Source organism: Mauremys reevesii, linkage group 6 (genome assembly GCF_016161935.1).
Source record: "Mauremys reevesii isolate NIE-2019 linkage group 6, ASM1616193v1, whole genome shotgun sequence".
In the NCBI taxonomy this organism is placed as follows: domain Eukaryota; kingdom Metazoa; phylum Chordata; order Testudines; family Geoemydidae; genus Mauremys; species Mauremys reevesii.
Genome location: NC_052628.1, coordinates 58303725 through 58327895, shown reverse-complemented (window position 1 = coordinate 58327895; position 24171 = coordinate 58303725). Strand labels below are relative to the sequence as shown.

General features: G+C 41.9%; 1 long non-coding RNA gene across 2 annotated transcripts in view; it reads left to right on the top strand.

Annotated features, from left to right (window-relative positions):
- Positions 1–1425: 1425 nt before the first annotated feature.
- LOC120407638 overlaps positions 1426–24171 on the top strand; it is a 38209-nt gene continuing 15463 nt past the window's right edge. For both annotated transcript variants that reach the window (XR_005600147.1, XR_005600146.1), the window contains exon 1: positions 1426–1757. This is a non-coding gene — a long non-coding RNA (uncharacterized LOC120407638). The remainder of the gene's footprint in view (positions 1758–24171) is intronic.

Below are 24171 nucleotides of genomic sequence, written 5' to 3'. Positions count from 1 at the left end.
AGTTTTCTTTATATAAAATGCGTCGCTGTGTCCATCTGCAATACCCTACATGTGATCTGCAAATGGGTATTTGTGATTTGTGTGCACAAATGTCAGATCTGGCACATACAAATAAATGAACCCATAAATGTTGTGGTTGGAAATTTAGAGGCCTACTGACAGTTTGGGCCTATGGCCCTAATAGAAACTAATAAAAACGATAAACAATCAGAGTTCAGACTAACCTCACTTACATTCAGGAAGGTGCATTACAGAAGTGGTTAACCAGCTGATTTCTGTTGTCCTTGTACCTCCAGAAATAACACACTTGCTATGCTGTTGAATGTACCATGTGCATCCTAGTTTTCCATTGTATTCAACGGAGTGTTAATAGATGAATCTCAGCGGTCCAGCAGGTGTGGTTCAGAACCAGCAGTGAAAAGCTGAGTTGTGGCCAATGATCGTACCGTGAGTGTCTTTCACAACCTAATTGTTCTTTGAATGTGCTTTTTTTGCTATTTTATTTTGATTTGTTTGTTTTTTTAAGTGTAGTTGCATGACATTGGGGAATGAATACATTTTGTCTAGAATACAATTGCGTCACTATAAAGATTTTTATGAACCTTTTGTAGTATGTATTGTGTGAAGCTACAATTCCAACTAAAATATCTTTTGCTGGGATTTTTTCTTCCTAGCAAGTAGAGAAGGGAGATGGTCCTAAAAAGACCTGAATTCCCCAACTTGCTTTTATCGTCTCCATCTTTGAGCCCTGAATTATGCTGGTCATCTTTTAGAAAGGTAGGATTAGAAAGAACCTCTTCAGTCTGTTAACACTGCTCCTGAACTGAACGGTGGAGTTGCTATTGAGCAATATACGGTAATGGGGCACTGCCCCTTTTTCCCATCCAGCAGTTCAGCACACCAACTTGGCCACCTTTGGCTTGGGGAGCAATAGATCCAGGCTTTGCCTACACTAGGGTGGGGATTTTGTTGGGGTTTTTTTGGAAGGAGAGAGGAGTTTGCAGCAAATGTAGGTATTTGATGTAGCTCCATTGGTGTGAACCTCTAATAGGGATGCACTGAAGTAAACTACAACTTGCAGAGTAAGCTATACTGGTATAAGTCACGATTTCCATAGGTGCAGCTCAGCTACATTAGGTGTTTACAGGAGTGCACATGGCTACATTAAATCGCTACACTGGTGCAAAAAACAGTGTAGACAAGGGCCCATCAGACATGTATCAACTGCTGCAGATTTCAGTGGAAGTTCAATGATAGAGTTATTTCAAAAGGTAACTGGCCATTCTTGAGGGTGTCAGGCATCCAGCCGACCTCTGACAGCCAATCCAGATACACCTGTGAACAGTTAATTACGTAGGTGGCTGGGTGGCAGTTAATTACTTAAGGAGCACAGGGAACTAATAAAGACTTATGAGAGCTCAGGTAGAAAGCCTGAGGGGACATAAAGAGGAAGCTCCTGAGGAAAGAGTTTTCTTAGGGGAGCTGGTTAGTGAGAAAAGGTGCTCTTGGAGGGAGCAGGCCCCAAAATGGCTTGGAGTGGCAAAAGGACTTTATCAGACAGAGCAAGAGGTCCAGGTTGTTGGAGAATTAATCAGTGCTGCAGAGAAGAACTGCAGTGGTTTGATGTCTGCAGGATATCCCAAAAAGGAGCCCTTCTTCAGGTGATGGCAGGAGGCCTGTCTCCAGAAGGGGGTATTGGGTTGAGAGGGCCTTACTGGTGAGAATCTGGACAAAGGTGACTGATGGACTCAAGTTGGGTAGGTAGACTAATATTAACTTATGCTACCCTCTTTCCCCCTGCAGCTAGGATACTGGGGGTATCTTTATACTGCACTTAAACCCCTTGGCTGGCCTGTGGCAGGTCACATCCAGCACAACAACAGTGCATTTCCACCACTGCAGGGGAATTTTCAGTGTTTTTAAAATTCACTTTTATTTCCAGTGAACAAATAAAATATCTTTCACAGGGATACTATTTCAGGTTTGAGTTTGTAAAACTTTTTAAAACAAAATGCATTTTGGTCCTAAGCTATAAGACAGTGTCTTTTTAAACCAGGCTTGGATGGAGTCTGTGTACGCTTGTCCTGTGGTCTGCTCCTGCAACCCCTCTGTGTGCAGAACTGCCCTTGAAGTTTAACTAAACCAGACTGTTTAGTGTTGATAGAATCTGTTCTGTTTCCCACTGTGATTCTTTTCTCTTCTTTGAATTGTCAAAGCAGCTCTGGTTTTACAATTAAGCAGATTAAGAGAACATAGTCTCATCCATCATTAACATCACATTTGTTTACATATCTCTATTCTAACAGGTCTTATCTGTGTGATTTAATGGCTTTAGTCACTAAGCTGTCTCCACAATATTATGTGGGTACTGAGATACTGTTAAAATTCAGGGACACTGAATTTTATAACCTATTTTTTTGGGGGTGGAGGAGGGGTAAACTTTGTGATGAATTTAGTACTAACTAAAGTAGTAGCACTGGTTAAAGATTGGTTTAAGGTATGTTGGCAGAGCCTGATTTGCAACCTGGTTGCTGTTTCAGCCTTGGCCCTCATGAGATACTGACACTTTTGACATGTTGTGCAGTGGTCTTTTTGTGGGGACAAATATTAAGTAGGACTTAAGTGAGAGTTTCCTAAAGTTTACATAGTAACAGCCAAATGTATGAAAATGCAGTAATTCACTTCCTTGTTAAATCACTGAGGCATGAGTGAGTGTTGTAGGAAATAACTTTTTTTTATTTTTTTTAACCATTGGCCACCACTTTTTTTTACCCATCTTTCCAGCCCAGCTGTTGTAATACTTGCCAATATATGAGGGAAGGTGGCTTTCCAAGGTCTCTCTTGCTGTTTTCAAATCCTAACAGCCAAGGTGACAAAGTCAGCGTGCTTTTATCAGTCCTGTGATACAGCACAGTTTTTTTTCAGATGTTGGTGAGCAGATATGACTTGACAAAATGATACTGTTTTTTGTTTCATACTTGACACATGCATTACAGGTTCAAAAGGTGTTGGTTTTAAATTTGAAAATGTGACCTGAATTATACAGCATAGCGCTCCCCCCCCCACCCTGCATCTATTCCTTTTATTTAAAATAAGTATTAATCCTCTTTTGAGAGAGATCACCCTTTAAAGTAAAATGCCACCATTGGAAATATTCTGTGTTGACAAAGTTGCATTGGCTTGGCATTTCCCACTCAATGTGTTAGAAACGTGGCATTGTTTTCTTAGTAGCACTCTTGGTCTCTTTTAGATAAGTGATCATAGCTGCTAGTTCTTCTCGCAAGCAATGCTTGTCCAAAGTGAAAAGATCTACCAATCTTCCCCCTGCAATCAAGGAAGAGAAGTACTTCTAAAATACATCTGATTATTATGTGAAGCTTGTGTCACACTGAGCCTCCTTTGAGATTGTAATCTTTTTTTATAGAGGCTGACATTTTTGTATTAAAAGCCAAATCTGAGACTGAAAAAGGGGGTTAAATTCACTTTCTTAAGATTCTTTGTATTATAGGCTCTTTCGCAAGAGAGAATGGTTAGTCTAGCAATCGTATTCAACTTTTTTGCTTTTTAAAATATATCCTTTAACTAGACACAAAAGATTAATCCAAAACACAATTTAGAGTTGACAAGAAATTTAATGAGATTCTGGGTGAGTGTGCAGATTTCCAAACCCTGACCAACCCATAAGGCAGGGACATGCACAGGTAGGGGAAAGCAGATGCACACACTCCCCAATCAGCTGGGGCACAGAACTCCTCTGGGGCTGAGCAGCAGGAGATGACAGCTTCTGCAGCCCTGGGGTGGCAGGGAGAGAGAGAGCTCCTCTGGCTGCCAGGGCTGGGATAAGAGCCAGCTCCTCCTGCTGCAGAGGGCTCAGAAAGTGCCCCTCCAAAAACAGCTACATTTTTATTTCTGTGCGTGCCCCTGCCAGCAGGTGTAGGAGTTGCTGCTGGGACCACTTGTGTGAGGGAAATTGTAATGCTCTCACTGAAAAACACACACCAATCCAGAAAAATGCCTGTAACATTTAGGGGTTGGGAGTGTGAAACACTACAGGTCCTATCACTTCAGGATCTCTGCAGCTTTTTACTGCATTCTAGATTTTGTTATCCATGTTCCTTTGCATATAGACAGTATATTATATTCCCTTTATTCTGATTGTGTATCTTTATATTTTAAATCTTGTATCTTAAGCACAGTTTAATATTGCTGTTTGAATCTTAACTTCTGTATTCCTTGAGTCTTTGTGATTTCAACTGTACTACCTTAAATGCAAACACTGTTAATGCAATACTAATGTGTTATAAGCCATGATGATTCAAGTATATTATTGATATCCAATTGAAGAATTTGTTTGCTATAGTTCTCTTGGGTAGCATGTTTCTTTGTGTTCCCTGTCATCCTGTGAATGTGCTAATTGATTTGTCTCTTGTCCATTCTCTACTTAGTGAGAACTGTTTTCCAGTGTAGTTAAAATTAAATACATAATTCTCTAAAAGACCTTGAACATGAAACAAATTTGTATGGCTCTTAATTTGACACATCATAAAGCTTTTCAAGCAAGACCAGTAGAGCAGCTTGTGATTAATATGGAAAAGCAAGCCTGTTAACAGGATGACAGATCATTGTTCATGACAGCAAATACGAATGGAAAAACTGACAAAATTCAGGGTTTGATCCTATGTGGCACTGATTGAACCACCTCAACTCCTATAGAATTCACTGGAAGATGAGGGCAAAGCTGGGAGGTGCTGAGTCAATGGAGCAGGACTATTAAGACTTTCAGAGGTCAATCTCCACATTTTAAAGGAAGAATTTAGATTATTTAATGACTGCTCAGGGCACTAGAAGATTATGGCATGTTGGTTCTCTCACTTATGAATGACCATTCTTGTGATAGGAATTGAGTAGAGGGAGGGGGACATGCAATTAGCAGGTGCCTTTGCTTACACATTAGGGCCCATTTTGGCATTCAAAAGCAGGACAAGAGTACAAATGCCTTTGGAGGCTCTCTCCCCACCCACAAAGAGGGGAGGTAGGAGTAGACTGCTTGCTGCTAAATGCTTCCATTGGAGCATCTGGTGCTGGCCACAACTGAAGGCAGGATGCTGGTCTACATGAACCCAGTCTGGTAATTCCTGTGTTCCTCTGAAAAGACTTCCTAAAGTGTTGCCTATTTTGCTTCTCGCAGGCATGGTTTTGAAATCCTTTCTCCACGTTCTTTGGAATCCCAACTACTGTAGGTGACATGGTATTTAAATGATTAAGAAACCAAAAATACTAAGGTTACAACAGTTACAGATATGCTGCTGAGAGTGACAGGATTCTCCTGTTACACCACTCTGAGAGCAGGTGTTGGAACCTTGCCTGGAGCTGTGGGCTAACTGGTGCTGACTCACTGGGTCTTATTAGATTCTACCCTCTAGCAGACAGCTAGAATTTGGGACAGACAGGTCCCGAGGGAAGGAACTCTAGGAGGAACCACCCCTGGGGACAAGGTTTAGGCTACAATATTACTTTGGAGTTGCCTTTTTGTTAATAAACCAGCACCCCCCACGAGGGGTGACTTGTATAGAGGCTTAAAAAAAAGTGTGTGTCGTTTTATTGGGAATGAGGTGGGGACTCTATCAGCAAAGCCATCCTCTTTGCCCCTACAGTATTTTGAGAACTGCTGCTCTACGTATAACCATCATTGCATCGTGACCCACTTCTGACAACAAAAATTACTACATGACCCCTGGCAGGGGAGAGTCACCCTGGGGCTGAAGCCTGTGGGCTTTGGCTTCAGTCTGCGGTGATGGGGCTCATGCTTCAGTTTCCACCCCAGCAAGTCTAATGCTGACCCTGGCAACCCCATTAAAATAGGGTCCCGACCCACCATCTGAGAACTGCTGATGTAGAGTGTTGAAGAGTGTACAGAACTTGCAAGTTCTCCACTTAAAGAATTATTTACAGGAGATAGTTGTTTTCATTGCATTTAAATGCTTTGAAAACTAAACAAGCAACCCTCACACTGTACACTGCTGATGAATCACTACCACGCAGATCTGAAGTGGAAGTAAAGATCAGTCTCTCTGTTAGCTTGTTGGGGAAAATTCAGGAGTTAGTCTTAGCTACTTATGCTATAAGTTGTATAGTTTGCCCTGTGTGAGGGGGGAGGAAATTCTGTTCTCTCTTTGCACATTTACCCTCTGCTTTCTCAGTTCACTTTCTAAATAGTTCTCTCCATCTCAAAGGGTACTGAATGCACATAAAGAGACAATAGAATGAAAAACCAATCTGATGCGAAGTAGAGGTTCCTGAAGCTATTTCTCCCTAAACTTAATTTTGTATATGGAAATTCAAATTTGCTAAGCAAGAGTTGAAGCTGTCAAGTCTGAGGGTTTTTTCTTTTTGTCAGTCCACCAGAAGAGATCATTGTGGCTTAAACTAAAATACAAGCATGTCACAATGTCAGCCTAGTCAGAGTTCAGCTTTTCATTTTTCATAAGTGACTCATCTTGTAGCTATGGCAACTTCCTACTAGTATCAGGGATATCATGTTAGCTGTTTCTCCCTTCCAGCTAGTATAGATTACAATACCACCTCATAAGCTACTGCAGTGATATTTATATCTGGGTCACATACTATTAAGTTAAACAAAATGTCTGTGGAAATTTAATCACAGCAGAGGGCCATGCTCTTGAAAAGAGAGAAGTAATTATAGAAACCTTGATTTGGATACTATCATAAACAACCTTGGTCTATAGCGTGTGTTCTCTATACCTCAATAAGTCTCCCATTTACAGGTCCTTTGTGGAAAGAGAAAGGGGACTAATCCTGTTCCAATTAAGAAAACTCAATAGATGCAGGATTAAGAGCCTACTTTTTTTAACCTTTAACTACATCAGCCATTATTTTTCCTTCCATTCTGGTTGGCCTCTAATGTATTTTCTCACTAGGATGATAGCCTTTTTATAACAGTGATAAAGCTGTACTTAGGGCTCCAATATGGCTCTGGTCATTAATAAAGATGACCAAAACTGCTTTTGGATGTGTAGCTACTCATGCACCATCTCCATTGTTTCTTGGACTTAAATAATATGGACTATCCCTCTGAAGTAGCCGAAGGACTGTAAAAAAACAAAAACAAGAGACTTAAATGTACATGCTGCTTCGTTTAGACATTTTCACTGTCATGTGACTCACCTTCCCAGTGACACTGGTGGTTTAGTTTTGTGGAAGGAGTCAACATTGTGTCTGTATGGGAGAAGGCTTAAAAAACTTCTTGAATTTTTTTTTAATTCTATCAGGTAATCTTAGACCTGCACTATCCATGCTCTATGAAAATTTGATTTTTCTGTTTAAGGTGCTGAGAGCAGGTTCTGCACCAAAATATTTTTCTTTGGAAATGCTGTCCCCGAAAAAGGACAAATATCCAGATCCACATGTCATCTATGTAAGTTGGGGAATGTGACTGAAAGCAGATGGTATTTGCAAAGCAAACCCACAAAAATTCATTGGATTCTGTTATACTGAGCCTTCTAGTTTGTAAACAGAAAGGTCTTCAGGAAGATTATGTGGGTGTCTGTTACCCTATACAGCATAAGAGGTCCACATCTTCTATCATCTCGCTGTTTAACTTTCATGAAGGTGAACAAATGAACTAGAGTCTGATCATGACTGTAACAGCAGCCACTGGCATTAGAGGATATTGATTTCCATCACATGACAGGGATCAACATTTTGTAATTGTATGAGGGGGGCAGGAAATGAAGTCTAGTCTCTTACTAAAATTCTGTTGTCATAACTTTATTACAACCACCACCACCACCAAGCGTTGTCTCTGTCAGGGCAGTACTCATTTACCTTTATAATGTCAAGTTTCAAATGACATTCCTCTGTGTAATTTATTACAAGATGTATCCCTCATTGCTATGCATAAAGTAAGCCCACTTGACAGGGATACATATTGACCTATAATAATAATCAAGTGTGTACCCCGCAATCTGAAAAAGTCTCTAACTACCCCCAACAACTACAAACCCAGGTGACATTCAAAATTCACCAACAAAAAAACAAATGTGCAAGATCTGAAAAGATAAATTCAAAAGAAACATAGTAACAAGGTTATGCAATGGCAATATTTTGTACTAATTTCAAAGGCCAATATCCAAAAATCAAATGGAAAAGTGTTTTTTCCATGAAAGAGTTTTGAGCGTCTCATGTGATCACTAAAAGTATAGCTTCAGTACTATTCCAACATCAGAATGTGGGGTAGTGAGAGAGCTGCACTGTGTCGTCATCGCCACTCTCCAATACCAAAAAAAAAATCCCTACAAGATGGTTCTGCCCAAGTATCCAAAGATGATTCTCATGGTATCATTTTTCATATGTCCATCTTGTATGATGTACAAAGAGAAGAATGGCTTCTGTAATGGAAAGCCAGATACTCCAAATTGGAAACAACATACTTTGAACACCTCTGATGTCCTTGAGAACCACCATGACATTGGCAATGCATTCAGAGGGGTTATCGTGAGCTCTCCACCATAAGTCAGCAGCTAAATCCTCTAATCACATTAGAATAGGGTAATGCTATGTAAAGATGGGACTACCCCCTCTTCTAGTTATACTTTGGTTGCATTTGTAGCACAGACAGGTAAATCTTATGTCACAATAACCAAGCTACAGGTATGTGGCAGATGTTGGTGCACAGTTACATGCCAGCATTTTCAAGTTAAGAAATCTTCTCCCAAAAGTGCAGTGGCCCAAAGTATTGAAGCAACACACATTATAGAACTTCATTTAAAATTCTATTGGATGGCTGGGAGGGTTGTGCATGTTGTGTAAGCTCTTTCCCAGAGTTTGTATCTACTCTCCTGCCAGCTTCTTGGTGAAGAGAAGGAAGGAAGAGACTCATTAAAAAGCAAATACACAAAGAAGAATAATGAAATAAAACCAGTTTACATAAAGGATGATCGAACTCCAGCCTGACTACTCAACACTGAACCTGGCTCCCATTAATAATTCTGTTTTTCCAGCTCCTTGGAAATACTGCCTACCAAAGCAACACATAGAATAAGGGTGACACTCTGTGGCGAGATGGGATAAGTACAGTTTCCTGTCCATTTGTTTTCTTCCCCTCTCTGTTTGGCAGGCTGTTAAAAGTGGTGAAGTTTTGTTTAGCACTGGTTGAATAACCTGCATAGTGAGGGAGTTTTGCAGGGTGGATCTGAGTTGAAAAATATAGCAAGTAGAACAGCACAATGACTGCACAGTCCCTTAAGCAGGAATGTTTCATGTAACATCACTGTGTCAGTTTGATGAAATTGAGCATAATGAAATTACATTCTTAAAAGGACTGTCAGTTTAAAAACAAACTTTGATCAGAATTTCTTTTGAGGTGATGTGGTATATTACACCCAACGTTATTTTAATTGACAAATTTAGACAACCTTTTTTTCTCTCTCCAGGCATTTTACAGAATTGTGTCTAATCAGTTTTGTTTCTCTGGCTGGTCAGTTAGCCAGTTTCCCATGTTAGTGTGGGCCTTTCATGCAGCAAGGGAGAAAAGCATTTTTTAAATATAGGAAAATGTGTTTGTAATGCCCCAAAATTGGCAGGGGGACTCAGGGGCAGGGGTAGTACCAGCAATTCTAACTAATTTTTTTGAAATGAACTAGACTTCAAGTTAGTAGATCTCCAATTTTAAGTTGATGGAATTGCTAACACAAAGTACAAAAATATATGGGCTAGAATTGTTTTACTAGTAGCTGCATTAGGAGAATAATAGCCAAAGAATTGCTCATGGGCACCGTTGTCAACTTGGGTAAGATCCTGCCCAGTCTCTGGCCTTCCTTTAGAACTGAAACGGCACTTGTTAGGGTAATGTAAATCTCTGGCAGGTTTTAGAGTGAGACCAAGTGAGCATTTTGGTCATGCGGAGCTCTTAGTAGCTGTTAATATGATTGTTTAATATGGATTATTGCTGTTCTGTCTAGAACGTCACACCAATGGCTACCATCACACCTGGAGGATGGTGTCAGTAAGTAATGGAAAAAGTCATCACACAAAGATTCTATTGTATTTCCCATGTTGCACAAGGTGTATATGGAGCCTAACTGTGAGATCACTTCTAAACAAGAAATTATTGATGTAGCATAATACGCAACTGTGTATCTCTTGAATGGTGATCAAGTTTGATCTCTGTTCTGCAGCAATACTTGACTGATATTGCCTGCTGACTAGGAGTACATCCTCAAACCTCAAAGCAGAAGTCTTGCTGTTGGGTAGTGAACATAAATAATGTCGAAGAAAACTCAGTTCTCGCTTTTTGTTTGGGTGCAGCAAAATTAAATACTTTATTATTTCTCCAGTAATTACCATGGAGGGAGAGAGTGCCATAGGACACAGGGTCCTGGACAGGTCTCTCAACTGGTAAACAATTACATCAAGCCTTTATACCGTTCTTTCAGACAATTTCTAGCAATAATACAGACAGTAAAAAGCAACACATACATTTTGTTTATACATAAGCTTTTCTGCTATCTCACTAGAAAAACAAGACTGCATATTGCAAGGTCGTAATAACTTTCACACAATTCACTCTGTCTTACATTATCTTGCTTCCTCACGTCACCAGGGTCACAGTTAACCTAACTCATGCTAACTAACATTCATTAAGATCTCTTCAAAACCTTGTTACTTATTTACTGGCTTCCACAATAAGAAGCAACTCACTCCTCCTTTGTGCCTCTGCTGGTTGAAGGGATTTGTTCAAAATCAGGTTAAGAATTTTGGTGTTCCTTCTCATTGTGCCCTTTCCATGGGAACTAGGTATCAGACATGGTACATGTGGTGGTCATATGTTTAGAGCTGGGCCGGCATTAGGCACAAGCAGATTAAGCAATTGCTTAGGGCCCCGAGTAGCTCAAGAGGCGCCCCCTATTAGCTTTTAACTGTGAGTGTGTGTGTGTGTGTGTGTGTGGGCCTCCCAAAATATTCCTGCTTAGGGTCCCCAATGGGCTAGCACTGCCTTTGACAGCCTGTGTTGGCTGGGTCCTTATCCTATGGTGGCCTGAATGTAACAACACATTCAGTGTTGATCATTAAACTTAATTACTGCAGTTGCCACTTCACAGGGATCTTGTTAGAGATGTTCCATCACTTGTTGCTTATGGAAGCAGCACAGACCCATGATCAAGTATGAAGTCAGCAGATGATCAGTTTTGCCACAGTGGAGACTATAGTGTAGAAGTATCAGAGGGGTAGCCGTGTTAGTCTGGATCTGTAAAAGCAGCAAAGAGTCCTGTAACACCTATAGACTAACAGACGTATTGGAGCATGAGCTTTCATGGGTGAATATCCACTTCGTCAGATGCCAAGTGAGTATTCACCCATGAAAGCTCATGCTCCAATACGTCTGTTAGTCTATAAGGTGCCACGGGACTCTTTGTCGCTTTTTATAGTGTAGAACTTACTCCACCTGGATTCCTTGTTTCATTTCTCCCTGTGGAATGGTCAGTTTACCCTGTATTTATTACTCTTCCTTCCCAACCCTTTTACACTGGACCTCCTTTTGTGCAATAGCATTTTAAGAGGGGACTGTTGTACAAGTTTGTATTACGTACTTATTTTCATCCTGCTGTGTAGCATCCTGAACTCTTTGGATAGCAGGGGGAAATGCATGTAGTTCTTATCTTATATTCAGTCTCAACAAGATGTTATCTCAAAACTAAAATGAGCCTCGGGAAAGATCATCTCTCCGTAAACTAGTTGAGAGCAAGAGTCAATTTATTCTTATTCTCCCCCAACCAATTTTTTCCCCAATCAGTGGATATATTTCAGGCATCAGTGTGAGCACAGCGCAAGTTGCCATTCTGGAAGCTGCTGGTTCACCCTTGTGGCGTCTTTCCTAACCTTTTCCCACAAACCACTCTAAGTTTTTAATCAGATTGGCCCGAATGTTATGTAATTGATTCCTCTATTTTAAGTAAGTCAAAGAACATAATTATTTGAAAATCATTGTGACATCCCTGAATTCAGACATGATGATGAGCAAACAACTTTTCTGTGTGTGTGTGTGTGTGTTTTTTTTTTTTTTTTTTTTAAAGGGCAGCTGTGTTTGCTTCTCTCTCATTATCTCCAGCCAAATGTCTGGAGGTGGAAAAAACCCCAAACAGATAACAAGCATTTCTTGGGTCAGCTCTGGTAGCTTAATATAGCCACAGGCAGGGCCGGCTCCAGACCCCAGCGCGCCAAGCGCGCACTTGGGGCGGCGTCCCGCGGGAGGGCGGCAGGCGGCTCCGGCGGACCTCCCGCAGGCATGCCTGCGGAAGGTCCAGTGGTCCCGCGGCGCCGGTGGACCAGTGACCGGCAGAGCGCCCCCCGCGGCATGCTGCCCTGCTTGGGGTGGCGGAAATCCTAGAGCCGCCCCTGGCCACAGGCTTGCTTGAAACTCCTAAGGCCAAATTCAGCAGTACTGTAAGCAGGCACACTTTCATTGAACTTCAGCGGGGCTCTGCTTACAGCAGGGGTAATGTCAGAGCCCTGGTAAAGCTTCTTCTGTTGGATGCTTTCTCCAGGTTGCTGAGTTTGGGCCTCATACAATGGGGCTGTGTGCCCTTAGGCTTCCCTTGGTCTGAGTAGGCTGCAGCAGTATCTCTTTCACTGGCCACCGGCTCTTTATCTGTTAATTCCTGTTTCTGTGAAGTGGTGTTGGCCCAACTGCCCTAAATCCCTAGGCTCAGTGACGACCCCCACCCCAGCAAGGAAAGTTGAACAATAACAGCCTGTTTCTTTGACCAGCAAATATGCAGATATTATACATGTTGCTGGTAGTACATTAGCAAGACCTAGGCAATTTCCCTATAACATAACTGGCTACAGTTTCCACTGCTGCTCTGTGTACCTTTTTGTCTCTTTTTTTGAGATTTGCTTCTCATTTGGCAGAAAATGCTTGTGCCAAATAATCCTCCTCTCTCCCATGCCCATGTTCCCTTTGACTCTATCATACTCGACCTGGGCTCTCCAGAAAGCAACAGAGCTAGGATCAGAAAGAGGTTGTCTCTCTAGATGTGCAGTGTTACTTTCTGCAAGCACCTCATGATAAATACTTCTGCACTGCTCTGTTTTCCAAGCATTGTACAGATAGAAATTTACTAATCACAATCCCACAGTGAAGCAAGTATGAGTAGTATCCCCACTTTACCAATGGAGGAACTCTTAGGCACAGCTGAAGTGCCTATGGTGCACTGTGGTCCTGTTGAATAAGTGTGTTATGGAAGACAAAACTCCCATTGCTTCCCCTTTGCAGTTGCTTGTAAGTTTGACAGACCAACTTATTTTGGGCTGAAACTTCCAAAACAGGCTTTTATTTGCCTGTCTTTGTGTTGAAAAGGTATGTCATAAAATAAATGGGACATTCTGAATTGATGCTGTGTTAGAAACCTTGGTGAAATCCTCGCCACACTGTCTTCAATGACAAAACTCCCATTGCCTTCAGTGGGGCCAGGAGTTCACTCCTGAACTTTCAGATTGTTCTGACATTTGGCTGATCTGCTGCAATAATTGCTTTCTGGGGGTGGGAGTTGCATTTAATTTAATATTTGGGCATATGTATGACTATATAATCTAGATAAGATTCCAGGATTGTCATTTGTGTGTCACTCTGAAGCACAGAGTCTGAATTAGCATGAAGTAATGGAGACAACTATGAGCATGACTGAGAGTTTTTTCTGTTTAGAATATCAGCAGGTTCAATCATTGCTTGGGATTTGTGGTCTGTCATCATCCAACTTTTAAATTCTCAGCCATTTTTTGCTCCCCCGCCCCCACATGAATCTGAATTGCACCCTTGTGACAGCATAGGCTTTCAACTACTAGTAAGAATTGATTTGTATTGCAATACATCCTAGTTATGAAAATAACTTAATGAAAATGATTTTTAAAAGTGTCTTTATGTAGGATGAATTTATGCTTATCTTTTTGTTTGGAAAGATTTGACTGAAATCTCTTTTTAAAACTTAGAGGTGCCTGAATTACGAATATGACTAATTTCCATGCTTTTCATGAGTCATTTGCCAATCTGAACTCCATATGCTAACAAGACCTTAGTTACTCATTAAAGTCTGAAAAATGCATTGTAAATCGAATACTAGTGGCCATAAGGTGGAACAATGAGCTACTATATTGAAAGGCCATTGGGAGTAGAAGTGACCTCGAAGTCTGGTCTCAGGGCTTCTTTCTAGACTTATAGAAAGTGTCAATTGTGCGCTCTGGGAACTCCAGGGGAAGAGTGCCATTTAAAAGATTATCTCAGCAGCACCTAACAGTGCTATACAGCTTTAAAGTGTTACAAAAGAAGTCCTGATTCATTTAAAAAAATATTAAATACTCTTAAATTTAAAAGATACGATCAGGATTGAGACTAGTGAAGTCAATTGACTTTTGCCATTGACTTTAGTGAGGATAAAATAAGGCCACGCTTACTCAAGATAAAAACAAAAAAACACAAAGGGGAAAAAGTTCATGCTTCAATATCAATGTCCTTGAGAGCTTGCCCTGCCTGAAGGGATTGTACAACCACAGCTAGTATTGTGGTTCCTCACAGGAAGCCCCAAACCCCCTATGCCCAACTCCAGGCCAACTTATGGAGATTTATAAATGATCTTAACTTTTTGATATGTAAATCTAAACAGGACCTCTTGAGATGGACAGTGATTTTTTGTATGAATAAAATGAAACTAAGGGATGCAGCCCATGGGGAAAATGATAGTATTTTTTTTCTCCTGGTCAGACAATGTGCTCTTCCATCTCTGCTGGCCAGAGAAAAGAAACCAGGTGCCAATGCACAAGAACGAACAGCCAGAGATGAAATGAGGCCAAGGAGGATAGGTGACACCCAGGAGCCGTGTCACTACTATGGTGACAGTATATATGCATTGACTAGTTTGCACTGTCATTTTTTTTAATATGCACTGTTTTATGTGTGGATGGCAGCTGATCTGCCATCAGGTATGTACATGGTTACTTGTCTGTTTTTAAATATGCAAAGTGTTAAATTTTCACAAGCTGGTTTCATTAACTTTATTCAAATAGAACATTACAGTAATTCAGGAGACACAGCTTATGAAGTACATCAAGTGTGTGTAAAATGCATAATAAAATTTCATAACCACAAAACTTCCAAAGCTGCCCCAGAAATAGAGGGATGAGTATGGCCCAATTACAAATACTATTTCATGTCCCCCTCATCCATTCACTGTGGAAATCCATTTTGTGGGTGCACGAAGCATCTCGGACTGCTGTTACCTGTGCAGATCTTCCCCTAGTAAAGGAAAGTGCACTTTCTGGTTGCATGTAGCAATCAAGTAATAGCTTGAGTCCAGTCCTGGTGCAATGGCTTTCCTCTGTCCTTGCAGACATTTGTGGTGCAATAATGTAGACAGCATTAAAAACATTGGCATGCAAACAGTTTTGATGGCAGCCCTATTGAAATCTCAATTGCCAACTGCTCATTCTTCTACCATTCTACACCTACTGAGCATCTAGTCAAACCTTTTGCCAGGGCCTCTGTGGCCAGGGTATGGTTTCATAAACAATGGCAAAACGGGATATGCAGGATCCTTTTGAATAAGGGGGGGACAGTGACTCTATTTATAAAAATGTCATTCAGTAGGAAAACCAAAAAAGCGTGGTATCCTGCACCCTGCCACTATATCCCATGTTTCCGTCCATGAACCTGCCTCCGTGGTCAGTTAGGTCCTGCATAACAATGGAGTAGTACCCTTTGCAGCTATGTAGTCATGTGCTCCTTGCAGAGGGCAAACTCATCTGCACATGAGTCCCATTGATTCCCCAGTGCACTTTGGAAGGCCTATTCTCTCAAAGCTGGTATTTGTTTCAGGAACACTGATTTATCCAAAGATGGTGGGCATAAGCACAGTCCTGATCACCTCACAAACCTTCACCACAAGCCCCACAGTTGACTTGCTAACACACAACTAGTTGGCCACAGACCAGTAGCAGTCTGGGATAGCCACCTTCCTCCAGATGGCTATAATAACCCACTTCTAGACTTGCACAGCCTCTCTCATGCATGTGGCCTGAGACTGGAGGGTCAGTGAAGGCTGATCACACAGCTCCAGGAATATCTGCTTCTTTGCAAAAGTTCTGGACCCATTGCTGGTCATCCCAGGTCTGCATGACTATGACCCCACCACTCTCTGCTTGTGGTCCTGCTCCAGAAATGCTGGTCTACATATGGGGAATCTGCAGTTAGGGCAAGAGACACAAGCAGCATCAGCTGGGTCACAGCTGCTGTTTCTATATTCCCCTTCAAAAGGATCATCAAGAGGATAAACACTGCTGCCAACATGTCCATCAGCATCTCAGAGATGCTATGCCTGATTGCTGAAATGGGAGCAAAAGCAGAAGCAGGAGATGTTCTTCCACCGGTGATGGATCCATGTTGCTGGGAGCATGCAGACTCTGAAATGGCTTGGCTGAATGTGTTGGCAGGCTAAGATCACTTCCAGTCAAATTCTGTGGGCTGGATGGATAAGTAGTTCAAAATGTATTATTGTGGGACAAAAGCCTAGAGCAGCTCTACCTAGCAAGGGTGCTAAGAGCCTGGGGATACACTCCCAGAACCAACAAGGTCTTGACTTGAGTCTGGATAGTGCAGCATGGACATGTTGACATGGACCTGGGTATGAGGCTTGCGTAGTAATGCATTGTGGATGCTCAAGTGCAAGCTTGGCAAGAATGGGTCTGAAGTTGTGGGTCTGCTAGACTTGGCTTTACAGTGTAGTATAGACATACTCCTACAGTAAATTCCATTGGGAGCTTGAGGTGGGTGCCAAACTGCTAGCTAAATTCATGCAAGTACAGTATTTCAAAAGCCTGTCTAAACATCTCACTTGAGAGAGGTGCATTTTCTTTACAAGAAACTAGCTGCTAGGTGAGAATTAACAGTTGTTACAGGACATGCCTTGTGATTCATATAAGAGTGTATCTGAGCAGCTAACAGTGTACATATTAGAGCTGGAATTAGATGTGGTTAACTGATAGCTTTACTCTGATCTAGTTATCACAATAAATGGGCATGATTCTGCATAAAACAGTGGATATTTGCAGGGCTAGTGAAAATCATTTCCCAAATGAAGCCTCTGTTAGTTGGTTGAGCCTTAGTCAGTGGGCAGGGCTATCAAGAAGGCCAGGGCTTCATAAAGCAGTGCACAACCAACCAGGGAGCTTTGCCACCAGGGGCTGCTAACAGGGAGTTTCGCAAGGGAGTTTGGAAGGGGAGTGAGAAGGGGGCAAGGTTCACTTGCTGTTCTTTAAAACCTGTAAACTAAACTACATTCAAAACATAAGAACATTTAAAATCCCGGTGGTGGGAAGAACATCTCAGCAGCCCAACACTGTGGCATTTAATTTAAAAAAGGAGAACTATGAAAAAATGAGGGGGTTAGTTAAACAGAAATTAAAAGGTACAGTGACTAAAGTGAAATCCCTGCAAGCTGCATGGACACTTTTTAAAGACACCATCATAGAGGCCCAACTTAAATGCATACCCCAAATTAAGAAACACAGTAAAAGAACTAAAAAAGAGCCAACATGGCTTAACAACCATGTAAAAGAAGCAGTGAGAGATAAAAAGGCATCTTTTAAAAAGTGGAAGTCAAATCCTAGTGAGGTAAATAGAAAGGCGCATAAACACTGCCAAATTAAGTGTAAAAATGTAATAAGAAAAGCCAAGGAGGAGTTTGAAGAACGGCTAGCCAAAAACTCAAAAGGTAATAACAAAATGTTTTTTAAGTACATCAGAAGAAGGAAGCCTCCTAAACAACCAGTGGGGCCCTTGGACGATCAAGATACAAAAGGAGCGCTTAAAGACGATTAAAGTCATTGCGGAGAAACTAAATGGATTCTTTGCTTCAGTCTTCATGGCTGAGGATGTTAGGGAGATCCCAAACCTGAGCCAGCTTTTGTAGGTGACAAATCTGAGGAACTGTCACAGATTGAAGTGTCACTAGAGGAGGTTTTGGAATTAATTGATAAACTTAACATTAACAAGTCACCGGGACCAGATGGAATTCACCCAAGAGTTCTGAAAGAACTCAAATGTGAAATTGTGGAACTATTAACTATGGTTTGTAACCTGTCCATTAAATCAGCTTCTGTACCCAATGAGTGGAAGATAGCTAATGTAACGCCAATATTTAAAAAGGGCTCCAGAGGTGATCCAGGCAATTACAGAGCGATAAGTCTAACGTCAGTACTGGGCAAATGAGTTGAAACAATAGTAAAGAATAAAATTGTCAGGCACCTAGAAGAACATAAATTGTTGGGCAAAAGTCAACATGGTTTCTGTAAAGGAAAATCGTGTCTTACTAATCTATTAGAGTTCTTTGAAGGGGTCAACAAACATGTGGACATAGTGTACTTAGATTTCCAGAAAGCCTATGACAAGGTCCCTCACCAAAGGCTCTTATGTAATTTAAGTTGTCATGGGATAAGAGGGAAGGTCCTTTCATGGATTGAGAACTGGTTAAAAGACAAGGAACAAAGGGTAGGAATAAATGTAAATTCTCAGAATGGAGAGGGGTAACAAGTGGTGTCCCCCAAGGGTCAGTCCTAGGACCAATCCTATTCAACTTATTCATAAATAATCTGGAGAAAGGGGTAAAAAGTGAGGTGGCAAAGTTTTCAGATGATACTAAACTGCTCAAGATAGTTAAGACCAAAGCAGACTGTGAAGAACTTCAAAAAGATCTCACAAAACTAAGTGATTGGCAACAAAATGGCAAATGAAATTGAATGTGGATAAATGTAAAGTAATGCACATTGGAAAAAATAACCCCAACTATACATACAATATGATGGGGGCTAATTTAGCTACAACGAATCAGGAAAAAGATCTTGGCGTCATTGTGGATAGTTCTCTGAAGACGTCCATGCAGTGTGCAGAGGTGGTCAAAAAAGCAAACAGGATGTTAGGAATCATTAAAAAGGGAATAGAGAATAAGATGGAGAATATATTATTGCTCTTGAATACTGTGTACAGATGTGGTCTCCTCATCTCAAAAAAGATATACTGGCCTTAGAAAAGGTTCAGAGAAGGGCAACTAAAATGATTAGGGGTTTGGAGAGGGTCCCATATGAAAAGAGATTAAAGAGGCTAGGACTTAGCTTGGAAAAGAGGAGACTAAGGGGGGATATGATAGAGGTATATAAAATCATGAGTGATATGGAGAAAGTAGATAAGGAAAAGTTATTTACTTATTCTTATAATACAAGAACTAGGGACCACCAAATGAAATTAATGGGCAGCAGGTTTAAAACAAATAAAAAGAAGTTCTTCACAGAGAGCACAGTCAACCTGTGGAACTCGTTGCCTGAGGAGGTTGTGAAGGCTAGGACTATAACAGTGTTTAAAAGAGAACTGGATAAATTCATGGAGGTTAAGTCCATTAATGGCTATTAGCCAGGATAGGTAAGGAATGGTGTCCCTAGCCTCTGTTTGTTAGAGGATGGCAGGAGAGAGATCATTTGATCATTATCTGTGAGGTTCACTCCCTCTGGGGTACCTGGCATTGGCCACTGTTGGTAGATAGGATACTGGGCTAGATGGACCTTTGGTCTGACCCAGTATGGCCATTCTTATGTTCTTATGAAAGTGTTAACAAGCTGTGCAAGAACCACAGTGCCAGATTCCCAGCTGCAATGCAGGCCCTCTTTCATAATTTTAGCATGAGGGTCTCCCCATGTGGTGTTAAGCCAACAAAGTGTTGTGTCTCTGGTATAGGAGAAAGGTGTGGCTGCCAGGTGGCATATTCCAAAGAGGATGCTCACTTCATAAGCACTGATGAATCAAAAGCAAGAGCATCTCAGCTGACCTGAACTACCACAGTGGGATACACATTGAGGGAGTAGGCTTTCTAGTTGCCCAATGTTAAGCCAAGATGTGAAAAATGTTAGGTTAATTATTCCTTTCTCTCTAGCCCATGGTGACTGCATGGAGCCATTCCAAAAAGAACCTAGGTATCATTTTTTAGTTTTTTTTTTTAAATGAATTTGCCCTAAGCGAAGGGACTAACAGCATTGACTAGAGCCAAGCATAAATCAGACAAATTTTCTGCAAACTGTCCCAGGGAGTTCTGTCAATTCACCTCTCCATCTTACTTGCAGCTCCTCTGCTATTTCTTTCCTGACCTCTTGAGCAGAGACTATCCATTGTACTAACTGTGGGGTGACTTTCATGTGGTGGACAGGTGTCCACTGGTGAAGAAGAGAACATTAAGTTTGTATATGGTAGGCTTTCCCCCCCTTAATTCAGTTACTTTAGTGCTTGGTAAAAGATTCCAGCCTCTCAGAGCTGGAAAATGGCAACACCTCTCCATGCTTAATCACAGAATAGATACCCCACAGAGAAGCACAAGTGAAGCTACAGCTCCCCATTCTGCCGTTATGCCTCGGCCTTGACTTGGAGGAACAATCTCTGCTGATGAGGATTGTTCAGTTTTCAGTCCATCCACTCTTTGCCCTAGCTGTTAAAATTACCACCACTGTGCTACCAATGGTGGCTTATGTGATGTGGACACCTCTTTAATAGGAACTGAATAGGGGTAAGAAACTTGTTTCACAAGATTCATCATATTAAAGTCTCCATATAGGATGTAAAAGTGCATTTGTCACTTTAACCCTTGTACTAGTGAAGTGCATGTAATACATTAGACACAAGAAGCTTTCCATCAGGTTAAGGGACATGGTATTGTCAATCTGTGGTATAATAAATTTCCTTGTTTACCGAACCAAATGTCAATGATTAGAATGATCATCACTCTGACCCAACTGGAAAAGTAAACTCTGCTTTCGTGGTTAGTCATATTTACCGAACAGCACCTGCAACATACTGGAGGATGAGCTCACACTCATGAAACATTTGTCCCTGTTTCTATAGCCCTTACAACGGAAGCTCCCACAATTTCTCATTTGTTTTTACTCCAAATCCTTTGTAAAAAAAGAGATCATCAGCAGTTCTGACTCAGACCATTAAGAGCATATTGAGAAATAACCTTAGGTTTCTCAGAAAGCTAACTTACGTCAGCAAGAAAAAAGATAATACAGTAACAGTCATAAATCTTAACCCATGTCCACAACTGATGATTGCTTTAAAAAAATAATTAGGACAATAGCATTTCCCTACCTTAACCAAATGAAGTAGTTTGGCTTTCCCCCACCCTACAAGTCTGCAGATTGGTGTGCAGTTTTACAGCAGTCTACTTCCCAAGATGTTAGAATTATGCATATTCTGTAAATTGTTTAACTGTTTCAAATTCATGCAGCCCATCATATTTTATTGATCAGCTCTCTCCAGTAATTGACAAGGAAATGAGTGTTCCACATAAGGCAATATGGATCAACTGAGAAAACAATAAGCTCTTAGGAAAATAAAAATCTTATTGTCCTTTAAATTTTTATGAGAGCAGTAGCAGTGCTCCTTTACCTCTATTTTACTTGGGCTCCTCAAGGAGGTTAGAAAGGTATTCCTATTTATTATTTATATAGAAGCAGAGAGGTCTACCCATCTCAGGGTGTCTGCGTAGCTTCTATTAATACAAATGCAATATATGCAAGAACTGAGGTCAGAGTAAACCTCAGACTAGTGTCTGCTAGTTCCAGAAGTTTCCCTGATTGACAATCTTGATTTAAAAAAATCACCAGTGCTGTCAATCCAGCACTCTTATGGGAAGGGAAGCATAGGCTAGTGCAGGGGTGGGCCAACTATGGCCCGCGGGTCACGTCTGGCCCATCAGATGTTTTAATCCAGCCCATGAGCTCCAGCCGGGGAGCGGGGTTGGGGGCTTGCCCCGCTTCATGTGTGCCACGGCTCTGCATGGCTCCCAGGACCAGTGGCATATCCCCCCTCTGGCTCTTACCTGTAGGGGCAGCCAGGGGGCTCCGTACACTGCCCCATCCCAAGCACCACCCCCACAGTTCTCATTGGCTGGGAACTGCAGCCAATGGGAGCTGCAGGGGCAGTGCCTGCGGACAAGGCAGTGCCCAAAGCCACCTTGCCAGGGCCGCACCCCCATCTCTGGGGATAAAAACTACCACCTCAGGCAGGTGTCCAGGCTCCTATCTCCTGCCTAAGCCCCAGTGGGATCCTCAGAGTAGGTGAAGATAGGCAGGGCAGTGCCTGTTTTGCCTTTGAGGCCTGAGCCAGTAGGAATGATCAAAGCATGCCTAACACTACAGAAAATGGCTGCAATGGTTGCAGGCTTCCCTGAGTACACTGATGCTCTGGTATGTCCCTTGCCAAGCTGGGGCCAACTGATGAACCTGAGGGCTACTTGGTTATTTTTGAATAGATAGCCATGACTATGGCATAGGCTAAAAAATCCTGGGCTGCTCTCCTGGCACCTTTCCTCTTCAGGGAAACCCAGGCTGCATATTGAACCCTGGATGGTGTTTTTGTTTCATGACTAGGAGAGGACACTAGCCTCAGACATTATCAATAACTTGGTTCCTTTCTGCAAGGGGAGGTATGTGATGGAGTGTACCAGGCCTCTGTGGCCCCCATTGCTTTGCTTCACCTCACTCCAGGAAACAGTACTTTGAGAGAATAAGAGCAGTGATCATTAGATCTCCAGGCTTACCAAGAGAGAGATTCCGGGAGCAGCCATTTTGGAAACCATTGAGATCTGGTTCTCCAGCAGCGGGAAGGGCTGGGGACCAGACTGTGACAGCAGAAACTACGGGTATGGCTACGCTTTAGTTGGGAATGTGCCTCCCAGCCCGGGTAGACAAACATGCTAACTCTTCTCAAGCTAGTGTGCTAAAAACATGTGGATGTTGAGGCACAGGCAGGAGCTCTGGCTAGCTGCCTCTGTACCAGCCTGCCTGACCCTCAACCCCCTCCAACCTCCCGGGTCAGAGCTCGGTGGCTAGCTCCTGCTGCTGCCCATGCTGCAACATCCATGCTACTCTATTTAGCCCACTAGCTCGAGCAGAGTTAGCATGTGTCTGTCTAGCCGGGTGGGGAGGCATGTTCCCAGCTGCAATGTAGACATACTCTGTGATGTAACCTTGCTTACACCTTGGAAATGGATTTTTGTGTTGGCCTGGCTTGTACCTTGAAAGGCCAGAAGCTTGTTTTTTTAAATTTACTGCTGGGGTGAGGGATCCACCACCTTGCCAAAAAGCACCTTTCTAAAGTACTAAAATGCACATTAAAGCAGTTAATTTTTGAGCAGACAGAAGACAGTGACTTTGAAGGAGCTGTCACAGCATCTGGTATGTGTTATAGAGAAGATCCTGTTCAGTTGTTTGGCCGCAGTGGTGCTGGAACTAGGGATGCTGCCATGCCCCCTGGCTCGAAGTAGTAATAACAAACACCAAATACATGGTTTCCATCAGCAGCACCCCTATTTTAAAAATTGTTCCAGCACCCTATTTGGTGGTTCTACTGGATACAAAAATCTGCCCAGTTTCACTTAAAAATGAGTAACCCCACCCCTGTACTTAAGTTATACACCTGTGAGAACTTGTTTGGGAGGCAGCAGGAGGGAAGAAATGTTACCAGCTGGTGAACTGCTATGCCATGTTCTACTCACGGTCAGTTTCTGTGGGTCTTAAATGCACACCCACAAGGGTTTTGTAATGGGAACACTGAGAGACTCTTAATTACTATGCTACTGCTAAACAAACATGGAACAAACATCCCATCCCATTTCTCATTCTTGTTATGCACCTTTCAGTGTGTAGCTGAAGACTACAGAGCACAGAAGGCTGCAGATCTCTGTACTCTGTTCACTTTGGGCCTGATGCTGGTCTCACACACACACTGCTGTGACTCCACTGAGTAGTGGAATTACTCCTGATTCACTCTGGTTTTAGTAATGTCAGAATCTGACACTTCTGAATGCTAAATCTCTTTCACAATAACAGTAAGTTAATTGAAATACAACCTAACTGTTTTTTAAAATTATTCTAGCAGGGATGTGCTGCGGTAGTTAAGGAATCCAGTAGCCTACATAGTAGGAGTTCTGACTAAATTCTGACTCCCCTATTCTGGCATTCTGAATTCCTACTCAATGGATCTGATTTGTCAAGCCCTGCTAGCTGATTATATAAACATTTTTGACCTTTTGTCATGAAAGCAGGTGGTGTCTGTTCTTTTAC